The sequence below is a fragment of the Polypterus senegalus genome, unplaced genomic scaffold, assembly GCF_016835505.1.
Source record: "Polypterus senegalus isolate Bchr_013 unplaced genomic scaffold, ASM1683550v1 scaffold_3317, whole genome shotgun sequence".
NCBI classification, from domain to species: Eukaryota; Metazoa; Chordata; class Cladistia; order Polypteriformes; family Polypteridae; genus Polypterus; species Polypterus senegalus.
The window spans coordinates 37,198-60,015 of record NW_024379353.1 but is presented as its reverse complement, the minus strand read 5'-3'; the positions used below and the strand labels follow the sequence as shown (position 1 = coordinate 60,015).

The window sequence follows — 22,818 nt, the reverse complement described above, 5'->3', positions numbered from 1 at the left end:
ATAAAGTGTAAATAAAAAAATATGAAACCTGTACTTTTGTCATCATCTATGGTTTTTCTACAAAGAATTGAACAACAAGGAAACATTGTGTGTGGATTTTAAGCCATGTGTTGAAATTCAGACTATTTTTAGCTTTAAACTTATAATATATACAATGAAACACTAAAAGAAAAATAAGAGACAAGTGTGAAGTACTATTTAAAGCTCACCTGTGTAGCAAGTGGATGTAGGTTATTCTTTGACGTGATCTTAATGATTTGTTCATCCACTCAGTGTATCGAGATTCTGAGCTGTAAACAACCTGTTCAATGACTTTGGAACACTGAGACACAATTTTCCTCAACAACGACACAACTTCCAACACAGTAACGCGTGGACAATATAAAAGTACTTATATGAAGATTCCAAAGTTCAGGAAGATGAAACAATCTAGACAGGCACAAACAGTAAACGATAAAGAAATTTAAAAAGAAGAAATGCTAGCTGTGGTAATTATAATATTTTCATAAAAAATATTTCCAATAGTTGGTCAAGCACCAATGCTACTATAGAACAGATTCTTTCTTGTTTTCCACAAAGTTTGATTACAATCACTCAGATATGCCATGGTTGAAGAATACACATATAAACTGATCTGTGAAGAATCCGGTAATAGCCTTTCCATGACTTTGACAGCAAAGCATTCATCATTATGTTGTATGGATGTGTATACAACATAATGATTTTTAAATATTTTCCTCAAGAAAGATTCAGTGTGTCAAGTCATATGTGGCATAAGTTGGTTGAGGCAATCACAGTCACATTGCTAACCCAGAGAGCAAATATTAATATGCATAGTATGCATATGGCTCTTTGGAATAGACATCATTTGCATTTTACCAACAAAATCCACAATAGTGAACATCATCAGACACCGTTCAATAGCAGTCCTGAGGGGTCGAGAAAGTGTAAATGATCTCATAAGATAGCTGCAGACCCACTGACTACTTTGTAGGCAAGCATCAAGGATATGAAATTAATACATGCTGCTACAGGAAGCCAGTGCAGTGATCTGAAGAGTGGAATGGCACGTGCCTGCTTTGGGTAGTTGGATATCAGATGTGCCTTTGTATTTTGAATAATCTGCAGTGGCTTGGTGACACATGCTGGAGTTCCTGACAGCAGAGAGTTGCAGTAGTCCACCTCTGAGAAGAACAGATCCTGGATCAAGAGTTGTTCTACAGTGGGATGCAAAAGTTTGGGCAACCTTGTTAATAGTCATTATTTTCCTGTATAAATCGTTGGTTGTTACGATAAAAAATGTCAGTTAAATATATCATATAGGAGACACACAGTGATATTTGAGAAGTGAAATGAAGTCTATTGGATTTACAGAAAGTGTGCAATAATTGTTCAAACAAAATCAGGCAGGTGCATAAATTTGGGCACCACAAAAAAGAAATGAAATCAATATTTAATAGATCTGCCTTTTGCAGAAATTACAGCCTCTAAACGCTTCCTGTAGGTTCTAATGAGAGTCTGGATTGTGGTTGAAGGTATTTTGGACCATTCCTCTTTACAAAACATCTCTAGTTCATTCAGGTTTGATGGCTTCCGAGCATGGACTGCTCTCTATAACTCACACCACAGATTTTCAATTACATTCAGGTCTGGGGACTGAGATGGCCATTCCAGAACGTTGTACTTGTTCCTCTGCATGAATGCCTTAGTGGATTTTGAGCAGTGTTTGGTCGTTGTCTTGTTGAAAGATCCAGCCCCGGCGCAGCTTCAGCTTTGTCACTGATTCCTGGACATTGGTCTCCAGAATCTGCGGATACTGAGTGGAATCCATGCGTCCCTCAACTTTGACAAGATTCCCAGTCCCTGCACTGGCCACACAGCCCCACAGCATGATGGAACCACCACCATTATTTTAATGTAGGTAGCAGGTGTTTTTCTTGGAATGCTGTGTTCTTTTTCATCCATGCATAATGCCCCTCGTTATGCCCAAATAACTCAATTTTAGTTTAATCAGTCCACAGCACCTTATTCCAAAATGAAGCTGGCTTGTCCAAATGTGCTTGAGCATACCTCAAGCGGCTCTGTTTGTGCTGTGGGCGGAGAAAAGGCTTCCTCTGCATCACTCTCTATACAGCATCTCCTTGTGTAAAGTCGCGAATGGTTGAGCGATACACAGTGACTCCATCTGCTGCAAGATGATGTTGTAGGTCTATGGTGCTGGTCTGTGGGTTGACTCTGACTGTTCTCACCATTCGTCAGCTTCTGTCTATCTGAAATCTTTCTTGGTCTGCCACTTCGAGCCTTAACTTGAACTGAGCCTGTGGTCTTCCATTTCCTCAATATTTTCCTAACTGTGGAAACAGACAGCTTAAATCTCTGGGATAGCTTTCTGTATCCTTCCCCTAAACCATGATGGTGAACAATCTTTGCCTTCAGGTCATTTGAGAGTTGTTTTGTGACCCCCATGTTGCTACTCTTCAGAGAAAATTAAAGGAGGAGGGAAACTTACAATTGACCCCTTAAATACTCTTTCTCATTATAGGATTCACCTGTGTATGTAGGTCAGGGGTCACTGAGCTTACCAAGCCAATTTGAGTTCCAATAATTAGTTCTAAAGTTTTGGAATCAATAAAATGACAACGGTGCCCAAATTTATGCACCTGCCTGATTTTGTTTGAACAATTATTGCACACTTTCTGTAAATCCAATAAACTTCATTTCACTTCTCAAATATCACTGTGTGTGTCTCCTATATGATATATTTAACTGACATTTTTTATCATAACCAACGATTTATACAGGAAAATAATGACTATTAACAAGGTTGCCCAAACTTTTGCATCCCACTGTACATACTCTGTCAGATACAGTCCGATTTTGTGGATATTGTACAGAGTGAATCTGCAAGACTGACAGACAATAGTAACATGGTCCTTGAAGGAGAGGTGGTAATGAAATAACCACCCTGTGATTGTGTACCGACTTGGCAGATGTTAGTGATAATGATCCGAGCTGTACAGAGATACGAGTGCTAAATAGTTGGACAAGCTGGGATAAAAAGAAGGTCCATCGTTGACAGGTTGAGCTGGAGATGGTGATCCTTCAGACAGGTTGCAATGTCAATGAGATATGCAGAGATTCTAGCTGATACCATGTGGTCCTCTAGAGGAAAGACCAGTATAACTGTATCATCAGCATAACACTGATTAGATAAATCATAAGATAATAATGCCTAGTGAAAAGGTGTATAGGGAAAAGAAGAGATGGCCAACAGTTGTTTGTGCAACCCCCAAGCTCAACTGGTACGACCAATGAAAACTCGCCATGCCAGGACAAATGACAGGATCTGTCCAAGAGGTAGGGCTGAAACCACCCAAAGGAAGTCCCAGTGATGCCATGGTAAGTGAGGGTGGCAAAGAGTATCTGATGGTTAACATGTTAACATTATTTTCTTCTGAATGAGCCTTACTTGTCAAATATTTTCCTGGAAATTCACCATGCAGCCTGCTTAGATGAACATTTTTTTATCTTAGATGTACATTTAAGATAATTGCACCATTTTAAATCAGTCAAAACTAGCTCAGTTACTCCTTCCCTATTGACTTCAATACAATTTTCAGCGCACAAGTAGTTCAGGAACATTTCTGCCATTTTGCAGAACTCACGGTGAAACGAACTCTGCAAGGTTCACTCATCACTAATTATAATCCACAATTTACCTGATCCAATTATAAAAGTATCACGCTAGATTAGATTAACTTTAGGAACAAAAAATACCCTTTTAAAGGCTGGCACACACTCCCCTCTGCAGCTCTATTACAGAATAATTTCATATTTCAGCCTTCCTTAACTTACAAAGGATTTAAGTCATGGAATTCAGAAAGTATCTTAAACTTTAATGTTCTTTATATTGACTGTGCGTTCCTCTCCTTTGATCAACCCTGTACTAAATATCATGGAATTGTTTCCAAACATTTTTTTCCATTTATATGCAAGAATCTTTATGTCTTCAGACAGTGAAATTGAAATGGGCAGTGAATCTGCAGGTGATTCTGATGAATTCGAAAGTGACACTCACATTTGGGTTTCTGTTGACCCCGCTTCAAATAAACCAGCACCACCTTGTTTTGTTTTTTCTAGTGCACTCAGGAATAAAACTGAATGTTGACAGCCAAGATTCACTTACTTAAAGGAATTTCTTGATGATGACAAAATCAAAGAACTGTTGTTGAGACAAACTATTATACTCAACAGTGTCTGTGAAATGACCATACATCTAAGTAGCTTCCCGTTCAAAGATATACCACACAAAAGACATATTTTGAAAGTATATACAGTATTAGCAGAAGCAAAATCATCATTATTATTATTCATTATTATTTGGATCATTATTATACTTTACACTTTTGAGTTGTACTTTTAGTGTTTTGCAAGTTTTACAGTAGAAAGATGAGATTTAACGAAAATGCAGTTTTTCACTAAAAATGCAATGCTTTTACATGTTATTTTGAGAAACAATATTAACGCAATATAATAATATTGTTTACTCTGTAAATCACCTTTTTTATTGCTGGAATCTTTTGTTAATGGGGCCATATCAAATAGATTAATTTATAGACTACAGTATTTCATTGAAATGGCCTTACACATGCAGATACTTATACCTTCAAAAAACAGTGAACATGAAACACATGTAAAATGCCCCATTAAACCTTTATAGAAATAGATGCTATGATTTCCAGAAAATTTATTTTTATTATGCATAAACAAAAATCATAATTAGTATATAATATACATACTTGGAATTGTCCTGAATATATTCCTCCACAATCAGTGCATCTCTATGTTCCTCAGGAAGATGTTTTTGAATGCAAAAAATAATTCTCTTCAATGTAGTATCTTTAGTATGCAGTTCAAGTTCAGAAGACTGAAATCTAAGGTGAACAGATACAGAAAAATGCCACAGAATGATTTAAATTTTATACTAAATAGGTCTATGAGAAATAAAAATCTCTGAATCTGTGATTTGGTATAAGTGAAGAAAACAGTATAGTGCAGAGTTTTTCATTATTGCATATTTTATACAAAGAATGCAATCATATTTTTTCTAATATTTGATAAAAAGGAACTTACTGAAACAAATAACATAAAATTATATTTACACTGTGAGTGGAAAAAAAAACACACAAATGTTTTCATCACATCTTCAACAATAGTTGGCCGATTTTGATAAAATTTGAACATTGTATAAACTTGTGAGTAATTAATACAACTGTTGTTGGAAAACATATTACATACACTTTGTATCAAACATTAAGTAAATCAGCCGACTATTGTTGAAGATGTGATGAAAAACATTTTGGTGTGTTTTTTTTTCCACTCACAGTGTATATATTAAAGTTACAAATGCCCAATTCTCTGTATGAAAAAGAAATTGCCTTTTTTTTAATTACCTTAATATACAAAAGGATTAAAAAGTTAATATAAAGTAACAATGTTAAAATATAGTTGGGAATACAGCCATAAAAGTAAAACAACCCAATCCAACCCACCTCACCCCATTCTGCCTGAGCCAAGGGGAAAATATTGTAGAATAAATTCTTCCCAGAAAAAACAGATGGGGAACTACCGACATTCTGTGCCAATATTGCAAATGACACTAGCACTGAAGAAACACTTGATCATGGGGCAGCACACTAGGATATGAATAACTGAGCTGAAGACTGATTTGCTAGGCCCCAGTAATCTGTGATGCAGACAGTCTGGGATTAATTAAATAAAAGAAAAAAAAAATTGTAAACTGACAACTTTGGGGGCCTTCTAACATGAAGCAAGACACAGTCTGGCTGCCAGAGTATCAACACAGAATAATTTACGTTGGTGAGAATTAAAAGGTAGCTTTGAGAGTTCTGCATTGACAGTTGTAAAAGAACTATATGAAGAGTGAAAAGAAAATAGAGAGATATACACAAGGCCAAAAGAAAAAATAGGAAAGCAATGGAGAAAAATGTCAAGCATACCACCAATGGGACAACAATTAATACCTTGGTGAGGTCCATTAGTTTATGCTTATGGGGAAATATGTTAAAGCTGATGAAGCATTTTAAGTTGGTGTAATCTGCAGTTACTTTGAAATCTTACATACTCACAAAAGTCCTGAAGAGTTTTTTAAAAAAAAGTGGACATCAGACAGGATATTATTTAAGTAATGGAGGACATTATCCACATAAACACAATATATGATGGGAAATTTAAAACAGTAATAGCAGATATTAAGGTGGGGGCAAGAGGTTTGAAAAGATAATTTAAAAATCAAAGAGGGTAGAGGGCAATCCTGCCTGGTTCCTCTAATAATACAATAATAAATAATATAAACTAAATAATAAAGATATTGGTTGGGAGGAGTGAAGAGGGTTAAGAGTAAGGATTACTAGTGAGTAAACAACTTTACAAAAACATTATGAAAGCTCAGTCTGTACATGTCAAGCTATAAAAAAAAGTTAAGTGGAACAGGTTTCACGCATCTGCTAACTTGTTAACTATACAACTGGACTATGGACGATGGATTTTGTTTACAAATGATCCGAAATTTTTGGTGAGTATATGGACACACACACACAGTAATCCCTCCTCGATCGCGTGGGTTGCGTTCCAGACCCCCCCGCGATAGGTGAAAATCCGCGAAGTAGAAAGCATATGTTTGTATGGTTATTTTTATATATTTTAAGCCCTTATAGACTCTCCAACCCTGTTAACATTATTAGAGCCCCTAGACATGAAATAACACCCTTTAGTCAAACGTTTAAACTGTGCTCTATTACAAGACAGAGATGGTAGTTCTTTCTCACAATTAAAAGAATGCAAACATATCTTATCTTCAAAGGAGCCATCAGTGAGCAGAGAATGTCAGAGAGAGCTAAGAAAAGCAAACAATCAAAAATCAATACGTGCCTTTAAGTATACAGAAGCAACGAGCAAGCATGCACTTTGTAGAGGAGTGTCCGTGTCCTCTGTGCAAACAGCCCTTCTGCTCCCACCCTCCGTAAGGCAGAAAGAGTGAGAAAGATAGAGAGAAGCAAACAAGCACCACACGGGAAGCATATCTTATAGCATTGAGGAGTTTTAGTTAATATGTAATACAAGCTCTGATTGGGTAGCTTCTAACTGGGTAATCAAACTGAGGAAGCAAGTAACCTAAATTAAAAGACCCATTGTCCGCATAAAGTGGCGAACCAGCTAAAAATCCGGGATATATATTTAGATGTGCTTACATTTAAAATCCGCAATAGAGTGAAGCGCGATATAGCGAGGGATTACTATATATATATATACACATACACATACACACACACACACATATATACACACACAAACACCCGGATCTAGATACTGTCTAATAAACAAACCACACGCCGTGACGCTACATGAGAGGCTTTAGCGCTGACGTCCGAGGTTCGATTCCCCGAGAGGGGGTGCAGTGAGTGTGTATGCCTCATGAGTCCAGAATTGGGGCAAAACACGTGCCACTTAACTGTTTGCATTATTTGACAGTAAAACTATTTCAATATATTCAATATATATATCAGCGCTTCCCGATTCATTATACCCTCGCACCCCCTTGGTCTGAGAACAAACTATGAAAAAATATGAGGTTAACGCAGAAAAACAGATCACCAATTGAAGCTTCATGAATAATTGATACTTTATTCACCATCAATAATTATTTTGGTAAAGCCATACTCAATGTAATCCTCATTCCATGTTCTAATTATTTCAAGAACTAGCCATGATTAAATGAACGTAAAAAGTAAGAACAAAGCGAGGGTGACTTATCCAGGCAGGCTTGGATGACAGCTCAATAGCTCAATTTGGATATAATTAGGTTCTATTTAGTCGACAGAAATATCTTTGGTAGGAATGCAAGTTGAATTTACTCTTTAGATTTCTATGGTGAAGAAAAATTTATGCAATGCTGACTAAATTTAACTTACATTCCTACCAAACATATTTCTGTCGACTAAATAAAATTACTTATATTTAAAATTTAAATAGAACTTGAACAGATACTGATAGTTCATAATACTCACGCTAACACTAAGTGTACGTAAGAGCAGGAGTCATCCGTTTTAACAAGCAGCATATTGCACTAATACGAAATGGCCTGCCCATGTAATTATTTAGGAATGGATAAATAAAGATATTGTACAAAAAATGTTTTTCAATTTATATAAATATATCAGCAACACTCATAACAGTGACAAAACAATTACATTGACAATCATGGTATGTTATTTTTAAAATGTTTCCTTTTCTTTTTCATAACTTCTTTAACACATTACTTCTCCACTGCAAAGCGCGGTATTTTGCTAGTAGTAAACTAAATGTAAAAACACTGAATAACACTGAGAAAACCTTGAACAAAGAAAACTAACATTACAAGAGTTTGCACTATAGCTTTACGAACCACTCTCTGTAAATACTTTTTTTAATGAGTTTTAAGCACACGGGAAAAAAATTAACATTTGAAAAATCCATAATTTATACAAAAACTAACCATAAACAACCAAGAAAACCTTGCATGAGTCGAGTTCTGGCATGAAGGAAGTGAGGAGGAGCTGAGTGGAGAGGAGACTACAGTTTTGAGGTAAAGTCTGTGACGATGTGGGTTCGCTGCATGCTCCCATCTTGCTTCCGGGATCCCTTAAGCCCATCACCGTTGGTAATGTTACCGATGAGCAACCACAGTGAGCCACTACAATGGAGCAACCGGATGGTGCAAAAGTGCCAAGTGCTTTTAATAAAATCAACAAAACAATAATCATAAACAAAGTCCAAATTAAATAAAGTGCAATGCTTTCAGAATCCTTCAATATATAAATGATCTCATAAAAACAGAAATGAAGTGGAGGATAAAATCCAATAGAAAAAAAGTCTTCATTAAATACTAGATTAAAACAATGCTCAAGCAGTCTCTTTAAAAACAAGCCCGGTGCATTCTTTAACTACCTTCTCGGCCTTACTGCCTTCTTGTGCTTTCTCTCACTCTCTCTCTCATGCCACTCACTGCACAGGAGAGACTGAACACGCATGGAAATCATCGTGCATACGAACCGGAAGGGAAACTGGCTTGTTCATCACCCAGTGTGTGGTCGTGAACAGATGCAAAAGTTTGGCAAACTTTTGGTCAGAATCCGATTTGTGCATAGTCCGAGATGTTCGTGGACCCGAGGTTCCACTGTACCTCTAAAGCCTGAGCAATCATACAAAGTGCCCTAAGCTCCATTTCATTTCACTCAGGTCCACTAGTGAATAGTGTTTTGTGATATAAACTCTGCATAGCATCAAACCTCTATCTAGTCTCCTTGTATATGTACCTCATAGCTAGTAGAATGAATTGCCCACCTCCATTCAAATAACTGACTCCCAGTGTGTTTAAGATGCATTTCAAGACTTTGATCTGCAAAAGATCTTTCAAATTGATAAAATTTTTAATATCTAAGGTAAGACTAATTAGTCTTGTGTTCCTCTGTTTGGATTAGAGCTTTTCACTTGTAAAGATCAATTTTGTAACCTTGTTCTGAAATACCTGTTTCACAACAGTTCTCAGGCTGATGTTACTCGATTATATTTGGCCTCTTTTGTAAGTCGTTTAGGATAAAAGCACCCAAAACGTACTCTTCTAACAGCTGTCTGGCATAATACCTGAAGGAACATAATTTCAAAAATAACAATCTTATGGTAATGATTTCTTTTTTATTTTAAATGTTTGTGCTTTCAATGTGAGCTTTTCTATGTCAGGTGTACATGGTGTAGAATGTTTACAAAGGATTCAGCACTATTTTATAGGTTAGTGGCTACCACAGTATTAACTGTACATGACATTAAACTTCACTCACCACCAAAAGGCAAGGCTGGGCCACAATTTGTGGCTCATGTACAAAATTTGAAAAAGCTACTAGAGAATATGCATGTGTTCTTCAGAAAAGAAAAAGTAGGAAGAGAAATATTTGAATTGTTTGACAACCTTGTGCTTTCAACAAAAAACCTGGCTAAACTGTGGTCAGCACTGTTCAAGTCATCCAGTTTCATAACTAAAAACTATGTAATTCTACCTTGAATATGTTACTATTCAAAGCCAGTATTTTTTCCTGGATAGCAGTTGGTTATCAGACTTACAATGTATGTAATAATGAAATCTGTACTGCTGTATTTTGGCAGTTGGTGATGCCCTGAAGGAACCACAATAATCTGATGTGAACTGAGACAGGCCAAGCACCACAGTTACATGAAAAAGTTTGGGCACCCTTGCTTAAAATGTCTGTTACTGTGAATAGATAAGTGAGCAAAAGATGAACTGATCACCAAACGCATACAGATGACACATTTATTTAATATTATAAGGATCCATCCATCCATTTTCTAACCTGCGAATCCAATACAGGGTCACGGGGTCTGCTGGAGCCAATCCCAGCCAACACAGGGCACAAGGCAGGAACAAATCCCAGGCAGGGTGCCAACCCACCGCAGGACACACACAAACATACCCACACACCAAGCACACACTAGGGCCAATTTAGAATCATCAATCCACCTAACCTGCATGTCTTTGGATTGTGGGAGGAAACCGGAGCGCCCGGAGGAAACCCACGCAGACACGGGGAGAACATGCAAACTCCACGATTACATTTTTATTCAGTACTTAGTAACACCCACTTCGGCAAGTATCACAGCCTTTTAGCCAGCTAAGAGTCTTTCAGTTCTTACTTGGTGTATTTTCCCTATTCATCTTTATAAAAGGCTTCCAATTCTGCAACATTCTTGGGCTGTCTTGCATTCACTGCTCTTCTGAGATCTATCCACAGATTTTTAATGATGCTTAAGTCGGGGGACTGTAAGGGCCATGGCAAAACCATAAGCTTATGCCTCTTGAGGTATTCATTGTAGATTTTGAGGTGTGTTTTAGATCATTTCTTGTTATAGGAACCATCCTCTTTTTAAATCTTTTTTTTCCCCAGATGGTATGAAGTTTGCTTCGACAATTTGCTGGTATTTATTTGAACCCATTCTTTATTTGAATGTCAAGCATTCTCTACCAATGACATTTTCCCTGGGCCACTGGCTGCAACACAAGCCCAAAGAATGATCGATCCAGACCCATGCTTTATAGTTAGAGAGGTGTTCTTATCTTGGTATTCTGCACCCTTGTTTCTCCAAACAAACAGTACCTTTGCACACTGTAGCCAAAAAGTTCTATTTTGACTTCATCAGTCCAGAGCACTTGTTTTCCAAATGCATCCGGCTTGTTTAGATGTTCATGCAAATTTCAGGTGCTGAATCTTGTGGCTAAGATTTAGCAGGGTTTTCTTTTGCTGACTCTACTATTTAGGTCATGTTTCTTCAGGTATTACTGCAAAGTAGAATAGTGCACAACCACTCCAGAGGCTGCTAAATCTTCCTGAGGGTCTTTTGCGGTCAAAGTTTAAGCAATCCAACTAGCAGTTCTTTCACAAGTTTTCTAGGTCTTCCAGACCTCAACTTGACCTCCACTGTTCCTGTTAACTACAATAACATTATGAACTGAGGAAACAGTTACCTGAAAAAATGCTTTTGCTATTTTCATGCAGCATTCTCTTACATTGTGAGCATCAATTATTTTTTTTTCAGAGTGCTAGGCAGTTGATTAGAGGAGCCCATGGCTGCTGATATGTGGGACAAGGTCTGAGGAGTCAGAGAATTTATATAGCCTTGTGTTTTTATCACCTTGGATTTTCTAACAATGACTGTAAACAAGCCAAAGATCTGATGAGCTAATGAAGGTCTGAGATCTTAGAAAAAGTTATCCAAGACCCCAAATATCCACCCATCCATTATCCAATCTGCTATATCCTAACTACAGGGTCATGGGGGTCTGCTGGAGCCAATCCCAGCCAACACAGGGGGTGCAAGGCAGAAAAAACAAACCCTAGGCAGGGCACCAGCCCATCGCAGATCCCAAATATCTTTGGTGACCAAACTTTTGCATGATGCTCCTTTCCTTTTTTTAACTGTACAAATGTACAAAACAAAAATAATACACTAATCATGGATAAAATGTTGAAAAGAAATGTGTCACACAATAAAATATGCACAATACACAACTGACATTAATATTACAACTGCAATTTTTTACACTGGCAAATCCCCACGCTCATACACATTATGCAAACAAGGCACAAAAGTTATTTACTATAACATAAGAGGTCATACTATGCACCAATTTTTTTTTATTTGTAAAATATTGTCCACTCATCAATTACAAGGAATTTTGATTATAAAAAATATAACATTAAAATAGCTGACAGGTCTTTATGGTGTACTTGAGATGGCCTAGAAATAATTGCATATAATTGGTATTTACTTTTTATTTTAAAATGTTTACAATGAGGGTAAAGGGTTATGGATGTCTTCTAATAAAAGAGAGACAAAGCTTTCCTATGTCCAAGAATGCAAAAAAAGTCCAAGTGAAAAATTACCTTAAAGAGGATCCCTGGAGCACCTCAGATTATTTTGTTCTGTCTTGTTAGCTACTGTACTACTTTATTGTTCCCTTTGTTTATCATTCCTTTTAATAATGAAATATACATTCAACATTTTTTGGAATTTTAAAGTGTTTTTCTTAAGATTGAAATGTAGCATAAGACTTGAACTTGTAATAAAACACAAAAAACACAAATGTAATGTTTTTCCATTACCTATTTATTTAGAATTACAGTAAGTTTTTTTTAAATGAGCTTACTCCTTAAGGGTCAAATAATAATAATACCTAATGTCAAATTTTCTCTTGCAAATGCATTTTAATATAATACTTTATATTAAATACTTATATAATATATATGTTATATATATATACTTTGATATAATACATATTTTGAGAATAGACACCACAGCATACCTTGAATTTTTTCAATTTGATCTTGTGCCTAGGTAAATCATTATGATCCTGCAGTTGTTTAATGCATTTCAGCACCTAAACCAAAACAAGATTAAAATGTAGGAATTTTTAAAAGTTACATCACTGAGTAAAAAGAAATATAAAACAGTAACATATTAAGTATGCATACAAATTGAAGCAATCTAATTAAAATGTTACTTTAAAATGTTTCAAGCATTAAGTGTTTAAAAGAAAATTAACATATTGTATGTATTTCTTTAATAGTTCTAATGTTAGTACCTGTTAATTAAACATTTGCCACAGATATGCCCACCTTTGAAAAAGACTATAGTTTTACTGACTAATTTTACCCTAGTGCTAACTTTAAGTGGTATTAAGTATTTCTTTATGCTGCCAACTTAGAATTACAAAGGTAGTTCAGTTATATAACTTATAACTATTCCCCTTTTCAATCCAAGTTAATGTTGCAACTTCAAAAGACAGCAACCATTTTCCAAAAAATATGCTCAGCAATACAATTATGATCCACTACTTTGTAATCAGTTTGTAAGTTTAAAGAAGTATCCATATATTTTCTTGCTATTTCAGGATGCTTACATTCTGAAGTTGTAATCAAGGCTTTTGAAACAGTTTGAAAAAGAGTAAAACAGGCTTTTCTTTATCAAGTATGAGTTTTAATGAAAGATTACAAAGACAGAAAACCAGCAATACCCAGTGAATGCATGATTTAATCTCTTATGTATATTTCTCTTCTAGTTCACCCGGCTTCCACTTCAAAACCGGTCCCCCCCACACGCAGCCTACACGGCATTTCTCAATTCCTATTGGTTCGCCCTATTTCCTCATCAAAACCAGTCCAAACCCCCGCCCCCTCCCCACACGGCATTTCTCGTTTCCTAGTCCTCCTCTTATAAACCCTTCCCCACGCTGCTTGCGGCCTCCCTTACACTCCCACGCCGCTTTTCTCGAATCCTATTCCTCCTTCGGACTACCGCATTACCCGCTCCCCTCTCATGACCCCATTCGTGTCACGTCACCGCCCTATATCTAGCCCGACTGCATGACCTTTCACTTTGGCCATGTGTGCGCCTGGGAGTTTTTTCTGTAGCCTGCTACAGGAAGGTACTCTCTTGACCATTGGCATTGGTTTCACTCCTTGATATTGGTTTCACTGTTTGCTATTTTCGTTATACTGCGACGGTTGTTTCCTAAGCCTTTGTTATAAAATGAACGACCGTAATCTTCTCTGTCGACGGGTTTTTGTACGTCATCTCTACTCTGGGATCCGGAAACTGCCTGTTCCTATCAGTGGGTTATTTCTTGACACAAACGGTTGACGAAGGCAATGCACTCTCACTATGACATAAGGCAGTAGATTTTGTTGCATCACATTGGGACAGAGTTGGAGATGTTCTTCCTGTTGTTGTGATAACTCGATTTGCGTTGGAAAGAACAAGTCATGAGTACTATCAATACTTGGTAACATCTGGAGTTTATGGTGGTGAAGCTGAAATTCAAGCACTTTCCGAGATTCTCCATGCTACCATTGTCATCTACTTCAAACACGACCCCAACATCCCGCCTTGCATTACATTTGAAAAGATTTGCGTTCATCTACAGCAAGCAGTCTTCAGCCACGGTCAGTTGTATATGGCTTTTCTAGGGTCAGGACTTTCGACTCATTATCTGTCGTCTTCAGCAAAACACCTATTCGCAACTGCGTCTTTCAAGAAGTATTTCTTTCTTCTTGATTTCTGAATTCCTTTCTCACCGTTTTCCATCCCTATTCTTACACCGCTGTACGCTATGGCAGGCACGAGCTAGTTTGGAAATATTTTAAGATGGGTCTCTAAAATGTACGTGTAACTAGCACACAAGTTCTTTAACACCTTTATGTTAATGTCTGTGATATTAGCAAGGCAACACCACTTATACTCAAAAAAATACTGTTGACTAAGAACAGCAGTAATAGGGGAACGAACAAATAAATTATGAAATACAACTTAAATCAGTAATATTGTAAATCTAATGTAATTTTATTTATCTGATTTCACAGGGCAGATTAGAAGGTATACACATATAATAATTGCACTTTCATTTCTTTTTAAATTTTTCTAAGATAAACTAGTCTATGTTTCCAGATAGACCGATAGCCATTTCTATTATACAACATAGACCCCAGCCACTGTTCTCAAATTCAGCCCCACTGGACAGGCACTATAGCAACTGTACAGTACATATTTTAGATGAAAACACTTTTAAGTCGAAGCAATTTTCTGCTATCACTGGAATGTTTTCACCAACAGCTAATAAGTTTGGGAACCAACGAGGGCCTGGTATAAATGGTAAATATTCTCTAAAAAAGGGTCACTGGGGCAGCAGGGTAGTTTACTGCTATTTCTTGTTAGCTGTTTCATGAACACCTTTTCTCATCATTCTCTTTAAGTATTATTAAATATAAATTCAAAAAATGGAATTTGTAAGCATTTCTTAAGAATTAAATACTTTATTAAAATAGATCCTCTTATTAAATAAAAATATGCTAATTTTCATTATTTAATAACTGAACTTGGCCTTACCACCATACTCATAACAAGGTAAATACACTTAAACAACACAATATAAAAGACAGGACACCACCACAACAGCAGTAGTGAAAAATCTATACTAATAAAAGGCAAAGCCCTCACTGACTGACGCACTGACTCATCACTAATTCTCCAAGTTCCCGTGTAGGTAGAAGGCTGAAATTTGGCAGGCTCATTCCTTACAGCTTCCTTACAAAAGTTGGGCAGGTTTCATTTCGAAATTCTACGCGTAATGGTCATAACTGGAAGCTATTTTCTCCATATACTGTAATGGAGTTGAGCTCGAAAGCCGTGGGCGAGTTTCGGTGACATCATCACGCCTCCCATGTAATCAATGCGTGAACTGACTGTCAGCGCAGCGCACAAAACCAGGAAGAGCTCCAAAAAGCGCTGAAGAAAACATGCATTATATAATTGAGAAGGCAGCGAAATAATAAGACGCGAGCAAGTGACATATACAACCATATTCATGAGTGCTGCTACTTCGGAAACAAAGCAAGGTGTAAACCTAAAGTTTAAATTAAGTTCATAGACAGGCTGCCGCTGGCGTTTCTCATGCCCACGGGTAATGCGGGATACAAGTTTAATGAGAGGATGCAGGACATAAACGAGTTTTGATCGTTTTGTAACTAAGTTAAAATTGCACGTGAAGGGCTGTGCTTATGCAAATTCCGAGAGTTAAGGCGGGTGGGGGAGTCCCGTCATCATCTCCCCTCCCATTCACCTCATTTCGCTCTGAGCTGAGCCAGAGCTACCGCGACGTGAGTGTTATGGAAGCGACTTTAACATGCTGCCACCAAATACTCACAGAAAAATCCACAAGTTAATACACACGCTGTCTCTACAGTTTCTCCACACTGAATCCTCCAGGCACTACTTACAAAAGGTTACATTGACAATCGTGTTATTTTATTTTTAAAATGTTTCCTTTTCTTAGCACAAGCACAGCTGAGAAGCTTCGATGCATGTGCTCCATAACACGTTTAAAAAAAAAAATCACGCATTTAATCACATTTTGCAATACAAGCAAAGGGGAACTTCTGTCAATGCATGATTTCCTGGTACACCGATTACACTGATCAGTGCTTCCCGATTCATTTTACACTCGCACCCCCTTGGTTTGAGAAGAAGTATGACAAAATATGAGGTTAACAAAGAAAAACAGATCACCAATTGAAGCTTTATGAATAATCGATTCGCCATCAATAATTGTTTTGGTAAAGCCAGTGTAATCCTCCTTCCATTTTATAATTTTTCCGCCACTAGCCATGATTAAATGAACGGTAAAAAAGTAAGAGCGAAGCGAGGGTGACTTATTCAGGCAGGCAGGCGACAGCTCAATAGCTTCAATTTGGATATAAGTAGGTTCTTTTTAGTCGCCAGAAATATCTTTGTTAGGAATGGAAGTTGAATTTAGTCTTTAAATTTCTATGGTAAAGAAAAAGTTATCCAATGATGACTAAATTTAACTATATAAAGTTATAGTTTTATATATAAAGCCATTCCCGAATATATAAAGTCAAACCTTGATTATATAAAGTCACTGTCAGAATAAATAAAGTCAAAACTTCAATATATAAAGTCAGCTTCGGAATATACAAAGTCAGCGCTGGAATATCCATCCATTTCCCAACCCGTTGAATCCGACCACAGGGCCACGATGGTCTGCTGGAGCCAATCCCAGCCAACACTGGGCACAAGGCAGGAAACAATCCTGGGCAGGGCACATGCATCATTTTCAAAACATTAACCGAACAGTGTATTTTTATTTAATTTATTTTTCTGAATACGTTTTTGTTAACTTAGTTCAGTTCAGAGTCGTTTCAATCAATAGATTTTGACTTTCACTTTATATATTCAGGAGTGAGTTTATATACTCCGATGTTGACTTTATATAATCAGGAATGACTTCATAAATTCCGATGCTGACTTTATATATTCTGACACCGACTTTATATATTCACAAAATCAATGTATTTGCCTGTTTGGCACCCCACAGTATATGTGTATATATATCTATACTAATAAAAGGCAAAGCCCTCACTCACTCACTAATTCTCCAACTTCTCGTGTAGGTAGAAGTTGGAAATTTGGCAGGCTTATTCCTTACAGCTTACTTACAAAAGTTGGTCAGGTTTCATTTCGAAATTCTACGCGTAAGGGTCATAACTGGAAGCTATTTTTCTCCATATAATGTAATGGAGTTGAGTTGGAGATGGCCGTGGGGGGCGAGTTTGTGTGACATCATCACGCCTCCTATGTAAGTACGTAGAGAACAAGAAAGAACTCCAAACAGTGATGAGCACAAAACGCCATTTCACAATTGAGAAGGCAGAAAAACATTATGAAGCAAATGATGCATACAAGTATATTCATAAGTACAGCTACTGCGGAAACAAAGCACGGCGTGAACCGTAAGTTTATATTAAATTAAGTTCATAGACACGCTGCCACTAGCATTTGTAATTTAGTGCCTGCCCATATAAGGCCGTCCATCAGTGGCAATCCAATACAAACACTGCCGGTAAATATTCACGGCTGAAGGACTGTGCTTATGCAGAGGAAGATGAGATGGTCAGGGTGGTGTTTGGCACAAACTCATTGAAACTGCGAGAAACTTTTAAGTGCCGGGTCTTAGCTGACATTACACGAGATGGCACCAGCACAGCTGGGAACCTTCGATGCAAGAACACCAAGCGGCTCCGCGTGAACTGACGCAGTGCACAGACAAAAGCAACAGTTCCAAAGAGTGCTGAACAAAAAACGAATTACACAATTGAGAAGGCAGCAAAAAAATATGAAGCGTCTGATACATACAATCATATTCATAAGTGCTGCTACTGCGGAAACAAAGCACACGGTGGAAAAAGTGAATGAGCTGCTAAAGGAAGACAGTGTAAAAAAAACCCATGCATACAGTTTGTCACATCTCAGATAAAGAGGAAGACGAGCTGTTTATTGATGCAGTAAGAAACTAATCGATGAATGAAACCTCTTATCTTTACAACGATTGACAAGCACGGAATGTAACTTGAACACATCACATCGCATAATATCGACCCTGATTGAAACAAATAATGATAATCAAATCCTTGATGACAGCAACATTCAATAACACTCACAAAACAATTACTGTATATTGACAATCATCTTACGTTATTTTTAAAATGTTCCCTTTTCTTTTTCATAACTTCTACTTCTCCACTGCGATACGCGGGTATATATATAATTGTATATATATACCCCGATCTACAGTACATACTCTTGCATAGACAAGCCACACGCTGTGGTGCAATTGTAGAGTCTTCGCCTCTAACGCCGACATTCGAGGTTCGATTCCTGAGAGGGATGCACTGAGTATGTACGCACCACCGATTCATTTTACCTTCAGATCTCCTTGGTTTGGGGCGTATGAAAAATATTCAGTTAACGCAGAATCACGTTACGTTATTTTTAAAATGTTTCCCTTTCTTAGCACAAGCACAGCTGAGAAGGTTCGATGCATGTACTCCATAACGCGTTAAAAAAATAACGCATTTAATCACACTTTCAATTCCAAGCAAACGGGAACTTTTGTCAATGCATGATTTTCCTGGTACATCCATTACACTGATGCACACATCACAGCTACAAAAATGTTAGAGTCGGAATAAAGCGCGTTCCTACGACTAATCATTTCGACTAGCCGAGAGAAGCCTTGATAAAAGCATGGTTTTGTGCACACTGAAAAGCAAGCAAAATTAGATGCATTACAGAAAGCGGACTTTGTGGCTCTTACTGGGGATCATTGGACTTACATCTTACATCTAATTACAAAATGTTCAATGATCACACTGTTTTAGCCTAATGTACAAAATAATTTTGGCTATTGTTACTCAGAGTTTAAAGATTAAGTTGGTCAAATTACCTTATGTTTCTGACTTATTTTTTTAAGAAGAAAAACTGCACTTTATGTTGAAATTTTGGTTATTATTATTTAAAGACAACACTATTCCGAAAATGTACTTAAAGTACTTAAACTACCACTTTATTATTAAGTCTGTCCAATTTTAACCAGGGATGATATTTTTGTTTCTGTTTTGAATTCAAATACAGTTTAACAGCTTTTTTTTTTTCAGAAATTAAAACAGCTTCAGTTTACAATATTCATGTCCATGTCTATTATTTGATTCTGTCGCCCACTAAAACCCTATTAAATTAAAAAAAAAAAAAACATTTGCGATTTGGGGCAAATTTATGTGTGCGATTACATACAATTAATCAAGATTCTTACACAGCCTCTAATTAATTGGATTAATTTTTTTAATCGAGTCCCACCCCTATATATATATATATATATATATGTAGATATATATATATATATGTAGATTTGTGTATATATATATAGATAGATATCTCTCTATATATATATATATATATATGCCAGCAACACTCATGACAATGACAAAACAATTACATTGTCAATCATGTTACGTTATTATTAAAAGGTTTCCTTTTCTTTTACTTCTCCGCTGCCAATCGCAGGTATATATATATATATATATATATATAAATAGATATGACAACAACACTCATATCAATGACAAAACAATTACATTAACAATCATCTTACGTTATTTTTAAAATGTTTGCTTTTTTTTCATAACTCTTTAACACACTACTTCTCCGCTCTTAAGCCTTGGTATTCTATCTCTCTCTCTTTGAGAGAGAGATATCTATATATAGATATTATATATATATCTAGCTATCTATATCTATATCTATATATATATATTATATATAGATAGACTAGCAAAATACCCAAGCATGAGAAGTAGTGTGTTAAAAGAAGCAATGAAAAGAAAAGAAACATTTTGAAAATAACGTGAATATGATTGTCAATGTAATTGTTTTGTCACTGTTGTTAGTGATGAGTGTTGTTGTCATATATATATATATATATATATATATATATATATATATATATATATATATATATATATATATATATATATATACACACACACATACACACACACACACACACACACACACACACACACACATATATATATATATATATATATACACACATATTTACACACACACATGTATATATATTTATTTATTTACACACACACACACACACATAAACATATATATATACATATCTATACATATACACATATATGCACATATATACATACACATATATATATCTACATATATACACATACATATGCATACACACATACATACATACATACACACACATATATACACACAAATACATATACATACATATCTACATATATACACACACAGCTATTTCGTATCAGTGCAATACGCTGCTTGTTAAAAGGATAACTCCGCTCTTACGCAAGTCTGCGTGGATATTATGAACTATCAGATTTGTTCAAGTTTTTTAAATTTTAAATAGAAGGAATTTTTATTTAGTCGACAGAAATATCTTTGGTAGGAATGGTAAAACAGACAGGAATATTATTCCTGAATAAATCAACTCAAACCTTAAACAACTTATAATATTTTGCTCTCCATAAAAATATATCCTGTCTAAATTATACAAGTTAGAAATAAAGTAAACGTTAAAAGAACAAACATTCAAATTTCTTTACTCTTTTGTAATTTAATATAAAAAATAAACTTAGATTTTAAATATCCCAAAAGATTTTGCTCTCCATAAAAATATATCCTGTCAAAATTATACAAATTCAAATATGAACATGCTGCATAACAAAACCTGGAAATATAAATAAAATGTGTTCCTTTCAGCAATAACAAATCAAATCATTCAGTTGTCTTTGCTCATATGTCATTTTAGAGCTGGACGCCTGGCATCTTTTTTTGGCAACAGGTTCGTTTATGTTTGGTGTGAGGTTCTGTGTTGTGGAGATTCTCAGGATGGATTGCAGGTGCTCATCAGTGAGGCGACTCCTGTGTGCTGTTTTGTTAGTCTTTATCACTGAGAAGAGCTTCTCACACAGATATGTGCTACCAAACATGCACAAGGTTCGAGCCGCATGTAGACGGACTTTTTGTTCTTCAAAGTCACCAAAGCGCCGTGCAAACTCAGTGCAGTGCGCTCAGTTTATCAGCAAAGTGCGATTTGGGAACACCGTAGTGACGACTTGGTTTAACATTACTTGGGAAACAGGGTTGCACTGGTGCATTTGTGTCTCCCATAAAAGCAGCTTCACTTGAAATCACTTTGTGATTGTGCACGGGTAAAAACGTCCGCTGAAGTGTCAGATTCTTATTTAATTCTTCTGCTTTCTGTATCTTTTGCATTGCATTCAGGTTACCCTGATGTTTTGTCTCATAGTGCCGTCTTAGATTAAATTCTGCAATGAGACACACGGGTTCAGTAAACATATACTCAGCCTCCCATCGGTTTTTAAAGGCTCTATTTTCAGAATCAACTTTTCTCTTCAGCATCGTGTGAGCTAGCTTCGCAATAACTTGCAGCATCATAAGCTAGACTTGATTAACGTGGTAAGTGTTCGGCAAGGCAGCTGAAGCGCTGCATTATGGGATCTGTAGTTTGTGTTACCAGCGCTTCATATACCGGGCCATTAATAACAATAATACAGTATATAAAATGATCTCGGGCCTGATATATTTACGCGCCGGGCTGGATGTGGCCCTCGGCCCTTGAGTTTGACACATATGGAGTAAATAGAACTTGAAAAGATATATTTTTTCAAATGTGATCGCGCAATTCAGATAGAGTTGACGCACTACAGCCTGCATGCCTCAATAAGTCATCCTCCCTCGCTCTTATTTTTTACCGTTCATCTAATGAATACACTGAGTATGGCTTTACCAAAACAATCATTGATGGCGAATAAAGTATCCATTATTCGAGTATGTAGTTCGGTATATATAGATATATATATATACACATATATATATACCCGCGTATCGCAGCGGAGAAGTAGTGTGTTAAAAAGCTAGAAAAAGAAAAGGGAACATTTTAAAAATAGCGTAACATGACTGTCAATATACAGTATTTGTTTTGTGAGTGTTACTGAGTGTTGCTGTCATCAAGGATTTGATTATCATTATTTCTTTCAATCAGGTTCGTATTTGTAGGATGTGTTGTGTTCAAGTTACATTCCGTGTTTGTCAATCGTTGTAAAGATGACAGGTTTCTTTCATCGATTCGTTTCTTACTGCATCAATAAACAGCTCGTCTTCTTCTTTATCTGAGACCTGACACCCTGCATGCACGGGTTTTTTTTACACTGTCTTCCTTTAGCAGGACATTGACTTTTTCCACCGTGTGCTTTGTTTCCGCAG

General features: G+C 36.4%; 1 long non-coding RNA gene across 1 annotated transcript; it reads right to left on the bottom strand.

Annotated features, from left to right (window-relative positions):
- Positions 1–384: 384 nt before the first annotated feature.
- On the bottom strand, positions 385–12,957 carry LOC120519870. Its single transcript, XR_005631688.1, has 3 exons — positions 12,932–12,957; positions 4,800–4,934; positions 385–429 (listed from the first exon to the last, which is right to left on the bottom strand). It is a non-coding gene; the product is annotated as an uncharacterized LOC120519870 (long non-coding RNA).
- Positions 12,958–22,818: the final 9,861 nt, after the last annotated feature.